The 12,681-nt window shown below is 36.3% G+C and overlaps 1 protein-coding gene across 5 annotated transcripts in view; it reads left to right on the plus strand.

Moving 5' to 3' along the window:
• Positions 1-12,681, plus strand: part of LOC129733821 (glutathione hydrolase 1 proenzyme-like) — an 840,124-nt gene that overhangs the window by 51,052 nt on the left and 776,391 nt on the right. The window lies entirely within an intron of this gene.

Genomic DNA, 12,681 nt, shown 5'->3' on the forward strand with positions numbered 1-12,681 from the left:
GTTACAATCCGACTGCAATGAAATGCAATAGCAACCTATGGGAAAACTAGGCCTTTCATTTGACACTAATTTTGTGAAAATCGGTTCAGCCATCTCTGAGAAAAATGAGTGAGTTTTAACAACCTCAGGATAACTTTTCTTTACATAACTTTTGAACCATATGTTCAATCATAACGAAATTCAAAAGTTGAGGGTTCTGGGGACAGCCCAATCATTTGAAATCGGTCCAGCCATCTCTGAGAAAAGTGACTGAGAAAAAAAAGTTGCACATACACACACACATACACATACACACACATACATACATACATACAGAAAATGCTCAGTTCGTCGAAAGAAGTCGAGAGGTATATGACATTCGGCCATTGGGACCACTTTTATACCTTCGGTTTTTCCAGTGATTGCTATTCCTTTCTAGGAGAAAGGCAAAACGCAGTTTTTCAGCAACCGGCATGTTACTGGAACGGGGACAATTTACAAGGTGTCGGTTGTCGCAGGCATGGCACTTAGGAGAAACATTTTCTGTTGTAGAATGGGATGACATCTTAATAGGAGGAAAATACTTACGTGACACGGAGCCGTTCATGTGTGCTGCAGAAGTTGATTGAGCGGCATGGTTATTAACAGAGATTGATTCCAGTACTCTAATTCGCTTTTCCAAAAAATCCACTGAACAACTGAAGCTCTGATCCTCGACAGTAGCAGCATGACTTTCCCAAGCCTTGATCGTGTCATTGTGTAACCTTGTACATAAAAGGTGCTCCAACAGCGTACTCCATGCTCCAGTTGGTTCACCAAGCTGCTGCAGAATTTTAATGTGACGTTGAAATTCATCTAAAGTAGAATGCAAAGCTACTGCGCTCTCGGTTATCATTCGCGAAATGTCTAATAAATCTTGGAGGTGTCTTTTCTTCAACAAGTATTCGTTGGAGTATCGACTAATCAATGACTCCCAAGCAAGGGGATAGTTCGCTGCACTAATTGCGATAGCTTCAATCAGCTGTGCTGCTTCACTTCTGACAGCAGCATGGAGGTAATGAAATTTCTGGACCACTGGCAACTCATCATTGTCATGAATGAGCGCTAAAAACGTTTCATGAAACGTTATTCATTGCTTATAATCACCGTAGAATTTACGAAGCGAGATAGTTGGCAACTTCAGATTAGACAAGGTGGACGACGTACGAGAGGGGATATCTAAAGGGCGGTTGGGTGGAGGCTGAATCGGAAGAAGCAGTTTGGATGTAAGGTTGACAGGTAGGTAAGGTAAGGAGGTAAGGTGACAGTCGACAGTCCAAATAAGCACTGACGGCGGCACTATGTAAGTGTTGAAATACGTATATGCAAGTGAAAAGTGAAAAGTGATAGAATTAAATAGTGAAAGTGAATAAAAAGTGTAAAGTGTAGTGAAGTTTTTCTATCAAGACGCTCGAACAGAAGTGAATATCTAAAAGCACCTACAGATGCGCTTACGATGATTGGACAGGTACTTTACCTAGGACCTGTTAAATTGGGCCTTATATAATCAATTAATCGATGAAACAATTCAGCATGCACAGGCAATCCACGTGTGTGGCGAATCCAAGCGAGGTTCGTGAAATATGCAATGGCCCCAATCTCGTAGCACAAAAGCGTCGCACGAACGATGGTGTCGCAAAGGCCTATGGCGTCGTACAGAGCAATGGCGTCGCAAAATCACACTGACGCTGGTGTCGGCGTGGGAACGGTATTCGGGAGCAAGGTTGTTAATACGATAGATTATCGTCGATAATCGTCATCGCCGTTACCGATAACGTATGATATCGTTATTGACGATGACGATACAGTCTTCAAACATTAACGATATCGGCGATAACGATAGTCCTTAGACGTTATCAGCTCACTAACGCCTTATGCCAGTTTTGTCTGCTGTGGTAGCGAATGGTGTACGACTTGATCAAAAAGCAGGCACGGAGTGAGGAAACGTTTTTTCACTTCGGAGGATTGGAGACGAAACATCACTAGGCAACAGGAAGAAACTTTTCGCTTATGTTTCGCTTCTCATCAGGAAAATAAATTTCTCAGTTTTGATTGTGTTAGCTTATGAGGCACTTTTTAAAGCACAAATTCGAATAGTAAGGTATGTAGCATTGTCATATTTGCATTTAAAATGCATCTGAATGATATATCTTATAAAGCAAAAGATGGTATTGCAGTTGATGGTAATAAACAAACGTTATTGATTCGATACCGTCCAGTAGCTATCGTCATTGACAATGACGATAATGTCTGAAGACGTAAGCGTCATCGTCGATAACGATGACGGACGGTATCGTTATCGGCGTTTACGATAAATTATCGATTAACAACCTTGTTCGGGAGGGATATTTGGTGAAGCTGCTAGCACACTACTTCGACCGACGAATGGGCTAGATCGGAACGGTGCAGACCTCAATCCTGGTCACGGCACCAGAAAATATGTTGGGGCAGGTCGAGGTTCACCGTCGTTGGTTGGTGGGAGTTATTAATCCCAAATTACGATTATCGGCCAGAACGCTAATCATCAGGCCACGTTTAGTTCTCCTCTTAAATGAGACACCGTAGTTGAATGATATCACAAAAGTAACTTTATTTTTTAAACTGCACTTGGTATATTTCGAGTAATAAGGAAGCTTTGGCAAAGCTGATCTTTATATATCGGATGTCGCTTATCAACTGAACTGGTGGTGACGATCACGATCTAGCATCGGCGCCACGATTGAGCAATTAATAAATAAGAGAGAGAGAGAGAGAGAATTAACTTTAGTGATGATGGGTTCGGATCACATGATCGAACAAACTAATCAATCTAAATCAAGCAGTGCTCAATCTACTGTGTTAAGTAACAGGCTATTGCTTTAGTTTACTTTTTACTGGGTTAACTAAATTCAGCGGAAGTATTAATTTTGACGCAACGTTACAAAACATTGGCTAATTTGCGCGGCGAGTTGCGTCACACTACTACTCCACTATACTGCCGGTACCCGCATAACTGTCCCATATGGATTTTTGTCACTTTTGAGTTATCATCGGGAATCGACTTAATTGTTCTTATATTTTCCGAAAAAAATCTGAAATTGATACTTTTGTATGGAAAAACATGGAAAAAATAACAAGTTATAATTGTCCCATATTGAAAGTACCCGCATTACAGCCCCACTTCATAGTGGTACAAACTACGAAAATATAATTTTGCTCCATATTAGTGTATATCGGATAAATTTAGGCATATGAAAGTATGACATTCAGTTAACCAGACTAATGTAGTTTTTCTGTACTACCGGTTGCTAGTTGAATTCATATGTGATGGGACAAAATATGCGAGTACTTCTGAAATGTACCCGCATATTTTGTCCCATATTGATTTTTTTCAAGTCATATAACGTAAAACCAATTCCACCCATAGTTTTTGTTCTCAACGTTAAACTTGTGGTTCCATGAAACTGTTCTGGTCATTGGTTTTGGATGTAATTGCTGGAAATCAGAAAATTCACTGCTAATATTAAATCGCCGTTTTCTCAAAATGTTGTTTTTCATTATGGGACAGTTATCCGGGTACCGGCAGTATAGGGAAATTCCCAAAAATGATATTTTCAGGAATGGTAACCCACTAGTAGACAAAAATTCGCTCATACTCACAATTTTTTGCTAGGCCGGCCGTTCTGGGAAAATTGAAAATTAACAAAATTTTTTCATGGGTTTACCTTTACACGCACTGACTGAACTACGCATGTAGCATCAATCATATTAATCAATCATATTGAGTCAACAAAAAAAATTGATAACTCTTATCAGTCGAACTCTAACCGTGATGGCGAAAACAATGAAGCTACTCCATTCAGAAGTGTGCGCGTTCAAAGAACGTTTTACCGTTGTGCAACTCTTGCCCTACATTGCTCATGCAGGAAAGTGCAAGCAAGGAAACAAGAAGTGTAGTTTGTCATGAATGTCGATCTCGATGTATTATTGTTTAGGTTTAGTTTGGGCATGCGTTTATTAGAAACTAGGTATTTTGTTTGTTAAAATTACTGTCGATTAAAGTCAGGGTGTTAAAATAATAAAATGAAGGGACTAAAATTATTATTAAAGCTTCAGTGGACAATAACGCATGAATAAATAAAAACTAATTGTACTTAAAAATTTAAAATACAACACGAGATCTGCTCCACCATGCCGGAGAGAGTTGCAGGTGGAGATGCTGATAGGTGGTAGAAAAGCTTGGGAGCCGGATACTGTCTTCTCAATTTGACCGACCACGCGCTATTTGATAAGATTATAAACGAGATACGAGCTATTGAGTGATAAAATTATAAAACGTTTATGAGTCTAAGTAGAGACTATTCCGGGCTACTTCAGTCAAATTTAGAGGCCGAAAAGTTAGTGAGCCGGTTAAGTCAAGAGGTCTTGGGAACCCAACCCCAAACAACTGAACAGTAACTAACGTGCGGAAGTTCGTGGACACCGGTTACGCCCGTTCCAGCATCTACAACATCTTGGCACTATTGGACAACAATCAGAGCATTGAAAGAATGCCCGGTTTCGGACGGCCGACGACATTGAGCAACAAGAAGCTTCAAAGGAGGCTGAAGAAGGGACTGAGGGATAAGTGGCTACATCGCTGCGTGCGTTTGGCCGGGAGGTCGGTGCAATCGGTCAAACAGTGCCTGGCGCACATGGGAATACATCTCAGGAAGCAGCAGTCCCGTTCACTAGTCTCGGAGCTGCAGGCAATGACGTAGAGGCAGCACCTGAATAAGATGGTCAAATCGTTTTTTCCGGAAAATCACGACGTGGCATAATGTGGTGATAGACGACGAAAACCTGTCTTACCCTGGATAGCAACGACTGGCAGGGCACTTTGTATTTTACTTACTACACGAAGGAAGTGATCACTAAGGTGAATTTTCTTTCACACACCAAGTTACCCAAGAAGGTGCTGCTGTGGCTGACAATCAGCGAGAAGGGAATATCAAAGCTGCTCTATGTTCGCTCCGAACTGGCTGTGAACGGGGAAATTTATAGTACGAAGTGCCAACCGGAAGTGACGTCGTTCATCAAGAAATACCACAAGGCCGAAAACGCGGTGTTTTGACCAGATCTGTCGTTGGGTCACTATTCGAAGCGATCGTTTGACGAGATTGTTTGAGTTGAACACTAAGCATAATACAATTCGTAAACCTTAAAATTAGAATTAACTTAGAACTAAATATGTTAAACGCCTAAATCTATACTTACGCTAAAGGTCTTTTTTAACATAAATTCAATTGAATCAAATTCAAGGCGAACACCAGTATGCTTTGTGCGCAAGTATTGGTCAAACGATCAAAAAAATATTATTCGATTATTGTCATCTATAATCTAGAAGCAACTCAGATATGAGATCAGTACCCAATATATCAGTTGAACAGTACGGTCGGTTTGCGCGTTTCTAGTCCGAAAGCCCATAAAGTGAAAAATCTAAGTGGAATCTTTCTCCTATTGTTCCGCAACGTGTGCGCGGAACTAGCTCAGTGTGATAAGTGCTCGATCAGTGGAATCGAAGTTCATTCTGACGGGCGAGTTGGCTCAGTCCCCAAACTGCTATCCGTTTCGCGGCGTGAGTGATATTTGTGCTACAGCTAGTGCATTTTCCGGGAGCCAATTCATTGGCAAAGAAAAACCTTCGGTGGCCGGCAAATTTAGTTCGTATCGTGAACAGAGATGGAGCGGCTGAATATCGATATGGTACACAAGTTTGCGAGCCTGCCCAACGTCCCCAGGTTGAGTCCCATCGAGGATTTCTGGGCAAGCCAAAAGCGTAAGATCTCCTCCAAAAATTTTGTCGCTAAAAATGAGATGGAATTGATAAATAAAACGAAGAAAGAATCAAAAAACATGCCTACACGCATGTTCTCGTCCACAATAGCAAATGTTCTGGTCAACTGCAGGAAGGCTGCACGCAAGATCGTAGATTTTTTTTTGCGAGTAAGCTAACATAATTACCTTCGATGGGAAATTTTCTTTCTTATTTTTTTACCACCAGCCGAAAAAAGTCCATATTTGCCTTTCTCCTATAGCAATCACTGCAAAAACTAAAGGTATAAAAGTGCTCAAAAGGGCCGGATGTCGTATATCACTCGACTCAGTTCGACGAGCTGAGCATTTTCTGTATGTGTGTGTATGTGTATGTGTGTGTGTGTGTGTGTGTGTGTGTGTGTATGTGTGTGTATGTGTGTGTGTATGTGTGTGTGTGTGTAACGCTCTCCTAATCTCACTCGATTTTCTCAGAGATGGCTGGACCGATTTCAGTGAAATTAATTGCAGATTAAAGGACTAGTTGCCCCGTAAGACCCTATTGAATTTTGCTGTAATCGGATTTTTAGTTTCGAGGTTATGTATCAAAATGTGAAAATAACGAAACATCAATATCTCAGAAACTACACAACCGATTTGAACAAAATTAATTTCAAATGAACGGGCTACCTGAAAAATCCTTAACTTTTGAATTTTATGACGATTGAACCTGTGGTTCAGAATTTAGGAAAATAAACGTGTTCTGGAGACTATTTAATCTCACTCATGTTTCTCCGAGATGGCTGAACCGATTTTCATAAAATCAGTGTCATATGGAAGATCTTGCTGCCCCATAAGACCCAATTGATTTTTTTTGTAATCGGACTAATACTTTGCCTGTTATGTTTAAAAATGTGAAATCTAGGTATGAAAAGAAACATATTCCAAAGACTACATAAACTTCACTTTTCTCAGAGATGGTTGAACCGATTTCCACAATATTAATGTCAAATGAAAGGTCTAGCTGCCTCATAACACCCTATTGAATTTTGCTGTAATCGGACTGTAACTTCTGTAATGTAATGTATCGAAATGTGAAAATCACGAAACTCCATTATCTCAGAAACTACACAACCGATTTTAGCAATAATGATATCAGATGAACGGGCTAGTTAAGAGTTACCTGATGAATTATGATTGAATACGTGGTTTCAAATGTTGGCTGCCCTATACGTTCGCTTTTCATTTAATTATAATCGAACTTAAGCAACCGTTTTGTTAAAACAACGAAAGTCTATTATCTCAAAGATTACACGACTTATTTGAACATAACTAGTGTCATACAAACGAATCATCTCTCAAACTTACAAATAACAAACTTTATAACAATTTGATATGTGGTTCAAAAGTTTTGGAACGAAAAGAAATTCAAATATTATACAAAACTATACCTGCTTTGATCAATATCTGGCCTCAACAGGATTTAAATGTGTTATTGCACTATTCGAACGTTCCCAATATGGCTCGTGATTAAATTGTTCGAAATCAAGAGTCATTTCTTTTATTTCGCTATTTCTTAAGCAGTAACATTACGTCAAATGTCATAATTTATACTTTAATTACAACATAAATATTTAGGAACCTAAAAAGTGAATTTACCTTTATTGAATTTAAGCATTCATGTAAATTTTTTTTTACAAATAATAAGTTTGCTTGAGAAAGGCTGAGTCTGACCGCTAGGTGGATTAATTTAGGTTTTATCGCATACATTATACGTGTGTAGGTCACTTATTTGAATACTACACCACTATAAGAAAATTCCCAGAAATGATATTTTCAAGAATGGTGACCCACCAGTGGACAAACATTCGCTCATACTCATAATTTTTCGCTTGGCCGGCCGTTCTGGGAAAATGCGATTACGTGTGTGAGTCACTTAATCGACTACTACTTCACTACACGGAAATTCCCAAAAATAATATTTTCAGGAATGGTGACCCACCAGTAGACAAACATTCGCTCATACTCACAATTTCCTGCTGGGCCGGCCGTTCTGGGAAAATTCGATTTTTTCAAAAATTTGTCTCATATACGTGTGTGGGGGAATGTTCCCATAGTGGTAAGAATGACCAAAACGAACATTCACCGGAACGTAATCGACCTTATCATTTGAAAATTCATATCGGCCTTATCTTCCGCTTACTGATCGGACAATACCAATATCCTGTTAAAAATAAGACGAAAACAAGCAAGAAGACGGTTAATTTAGTTTTCGAAAAGATTATAAAATTATATAAACATAATATCAAATTATATACTTACTAGATGAACGTTCCCGGCGATGCTCGGGATCAAAAGTTTCAAAATTAAGAATCATTTTTTATAATTCATTTCATTATTAGCACAACTCACTTCAAAAATATTTCCATCATCATTTTAAGTACTTTAACATTCTGAGAACGCACAGAATTGGATTCCATTTTGTGATTTGGGGATGTTTTACAAAAACTGGAAGTCGCCATTTTGGATTTCAAAATGACTTATGGAGTTCGGAAGTTTCGGAAGTATTGAAATGGTTGGCTACTTTAGATTATTTTCCTGAAACCAGAAGTCGTTATTTTAGAAAATGTTATGTGGGGTCATCCCAGTTCCGAATATACCACACTCGGGTGATAAGCGGACATTCGTCAATCGTTCACAGTAAAACCTCTTTTTATGTAACTTTCAGAAGAAATAAATCAAAGTAAGAAGAATTTTGCCCGACCATTCATGCTTAGTTCTCCTCTATAATCACATCTAAAAAGAAAACATGTGAATTTTTATAACGAAAATGTTTGTTGGTGTCCAAGGAACACGTATGAGAAGAAGTTAACGTTTTGATCCACATAACTACGGAGAAATTAAAAAAAAGATTAAACCAATGAAATGCGGCCTTTCCTCCAGCCAAATGTCCCAAGATCTAGTTTTGGTAAAAGTAAAAAAGTATTTCGAATCCCGTAATGTGTTACTATTCACAAAACTACGAAAACATCAGAAATGTAATTTTTTCTGCTCGACTCGCACCAAATTAAAACAAAATTCTTCTGCAAGAAAATATTTGCAGATGTTGAAGGAACAACGAAAATTTTATTGAAAAAAAAATTAATTTACAGGCGAATTGAGCTCATGCTCAAAAAGTCAAAATTTTGCATGTATTATATGTATAATATATAAATTAAAAAAAAAATATTTTGATGTGTTTTTCTGTTTGCAGAAAATCATCTTTTATCAACTTTTAGCAATAGGATACCTATTATTTTTCCTCAAATGTCTTTCCTGAACATTAACAAACATTTCAATGAAGAACAATTACATGTCATAGCTTTGAATTTTGATTTAGAGGCAAATTGAGTTAAAATATTCATGATTTTGCTTGTTTAACGTAATGTTGTGAATTTGTTGTCCATTTTCAGTAATCAAAAATCTGTTATTCTTACTCAAAAGCCTTTCTTGAACATAAACAAACATTTCAATGGAAAAAATCATATATTATAGCTTTGTTTTGTGAATAATATCTACATTTTCAGTAATCAGATACCTATCATTTCTTCTATGTAAAATGTCATTCCTGAACATGAACGAACATTTCATTGAAAAAAATCACATGTCATTGCTTTGAATTATGATTTAGAGACAAATTAAACCTGAAAATCTTGGTTTTGCATTTTTCACGTAGTTTCAATAAAATTATTTAAATTTCAAATGATCAGGTACTTATTATTTTCCCTTAATTTCATCTTAAAAAAAATCACTGATCATAGATTCGAATTTTGATTTAGAGGCAAATTCTGTAAGAAAAGTCATGATTTCGCATGTTTCACGTAGTTTTGTGATTATTATTTCGAGTTTTAGTAATCAAACACATGTTATTTTTACTCGAATGTCTTTCTTGAACATCAACGAACTTTTTAATGAAAAAAAAACTACATGTCATCTCTTTGAGTTTTGGTTTGGAGACGAATTGAGTATAAAAAGTCATAATTTTGCATGTCTTACATAGTTTTGTGAATTATATTTCAAGTTTTAGTAATTAGCTATTAATTATTTTTCCTCAAATGTCTTTTCTGAACATTAACAAATATTTTAATGAAAAAAGGATCTCATGTCATCGCTTTGAATTTTGGTTTAGAGGTAAATTTAGCACAAAAAGTCACAATTTTGCATGTTTTACGTAGTTTTGTAAATAATATCTCAAGTTTTAGTAATCAGATACTAATTTTTTTTTCTCGAATGTCTTTCCTTATCATTACAAACATTTTAATGAATAAAAAATCACATGTCATTGCTTTGAATTTTTATTTAGACGCAAATTCAGCTTAAAAAGTCATAATTTTGCTTCGTAGTTTTGTGAATAATATCTCAAATTATAGTAATCAGATACTAATTATTTTCCCTCAAATGTCTTTCCTGAACATTAACAAACATTTTAATGAAAAAAGAAACACATGTCATCGCTTTGAATTTTGATTTAGAGGCAAATTCAGCTTGAAAAGTCATAATTTTGCATGTTTTACGTAGTTTTGTGAATAGTATCTCAAGTTTTAGTAATCAAATACTAATTATTTCTCCTCAAATGTCTTTCCTGAACGTAACAAACATTTTAATGAGAAAAGAATCACATGTCATCGCTTTGAATTTTGATTTAGAGGCAAATTCAGCTTGAAAAGTCATAATTTTGCATGTTTTACGTAGTTTTGTGAATAATATCTCAAATTGTAGTGATGAGATACTAATTATTTTTCTCCAAATGTCTTTCCTGAACATCAGCGAACATTTTCCGGTTATAAAACCTTTGTGTCACCGCTTATTTTTCTGATTTAAACGGTTTTAAATGATGATTACTGTACACCACAGAGACGGAGGGAATAATATCAATAAGATCAAGCGTTACGGAATTCCATTTTTATATAGTAGAAGAAGATTTGAATCTATTACAAAAAAAAAATAAAATGGACTGAAATTGTAAATTACATGCATTACAACACTTTAAAATCAAAAAAATATAAATTTATAGTTTCGAGCAAACTCCAACCTAAAAAAAATTCGACTACGAAGACGTTCAAAATAAAATTAGTTATTGTAATGTTAAAACTTATGTTTGTACTTCACCTTGAACATTTCGAGTATTTCCTTTCAATACACAGGAGGCTCTAATACCTTCATGTGATTTTCTCTTAACATAAAAATATTAACAGGATGGTTTAATAAAAATTTAGTTTAATAAAGAGATGGCATATATCAAGATGGCTTGACAAAATATTTTTTTTTTCAACTCTTTTATCACCAATTTTTAGTGGTTAATTTGTGAGTTCGAAATCCAATTTGTGGTAATTTGTGGTTAAGCGGTTTCCGAAAAATTTTCAAAAAACTGAGTCAAGCCATCTTGAAACATGATTTTGCTTCATATGAATCGGAAAACGATGATATATACATCAATCGAAAGCTCATAATTTGTGGTTCACGAAAATGTAATTTTAAGGTCATAATTACTAGTGTTTGTACAGAAATTTATGTTTTATTGTTCACGTAGTTCTACGTTTTGTTTATTGGTTGTTGAAGCTGCTGGCCGCTAGTGGCGTTGGCTGTTTGTGATGTTTGTCACTGCCATACTGAGCGTGTGTGTGGGGAATTTGGTAAATATCGAGATTCGGGGAACTAAGCACACTTGCTATTTCGGCAGCCAACCAGCCAAAAAGGATACCGGTAACGAAAATGTACTTTCAAAGGAAAGCAATCCAAATTCGACGGATTATCACTTTTTCATCACCTAGATTCTGAGAAATGTTTCGGAAATATTTAAACAAATGTTCAAATGAGTTGACGGGATCCAACTTAACGTGCTCTTCTAGTTTTTTACCATGCATGTGTGCTAACTTATGAGCAAAGTAATTAAGAAGATGTCTGCTGTCCGCGGGTCTGTTGAGCTACTAGTGGCACCGTCGGGAAAAACGTGCTGTTTTGCAAACAGATGATTTTAAAAATTTGTAAAATCAACTTGAACCATTTTCAAAATAAAAAAAAAAAAGAACTAAATAAAATCAACATGCATTGAACCCGAATGGATGTTCTTAAAATTGATTTGGTTTATTCAGAAAAAAAATAAAATTGATTTAGAGCACTAGAATCAATAAGAATATGCTTAAACAAGTATTTAAAGCACATAAAAGTTTAAACACAGTGCAGAAAGTGAGAATAAATCTTAGGCTTTGAAAATAATAATTACACATTCAAAAATTATCAAATGTTTGTCAGAGATCTAAAATATACTGTCCATTGAGAGAAATTAAAAAAGTCCGATCATTACCATCAACAGCAGAAGCAAAACATCACATCTGTTCAACTGAAGAACCAAAAACGAGACAAAATCTCTTTATTTTAAGTATCGACATCTAGCGGTGGAGAGCATGCATTTTACACTCGAAATTTCATTACGCTTATATTCCATTCATTCAACAAAAGAACTGTATGAGCTCTCGCCGCTTTTTCATCGAGAGAATCCTTTGTTCTCCCCGGTACTGGTATGGCGAGGGTGCCTTTTCATGACAAACGTACAGTACCACCCGCATGCGTGCAACGGTTTTTATGTAGATATATTTTTAATGAATTTCATTGTTGCCCAAGTTGAAAACTGAATATCTTGACTAACGACAATCAATTTTTACATAGTACCTAATGAAGTAAGCAGTGTTTGTACAGCGCGTCTGATATGCATTTCTAGCAATGTTAGGTATAAAAAACGGTACGAGAAATAAATATTGTCGTTGATCGAGAAATTCGGTCTCCAAGTCCAAGGAAAACATTCAACTAACAGGTTAAAATAGTTTTAGCAGTCGTGAGGTGTACGATCCAAGA

Source organism: Wyeomyia smithii, chromosome 1 (genome assembly GCF_029784165.1).
Source record: "Wyeomyia smithii strain HCP4-BCI-WySm-NY-G18 chromosome 1, ASM2978416v1, whole genome shotgun sequence".
Lineage (NCBI taxonomy): Eukaryota > Metazoa > Arthropoda > Insecta > Diptera > Culicidae > Wyeomyia > Wyeomyia smithii.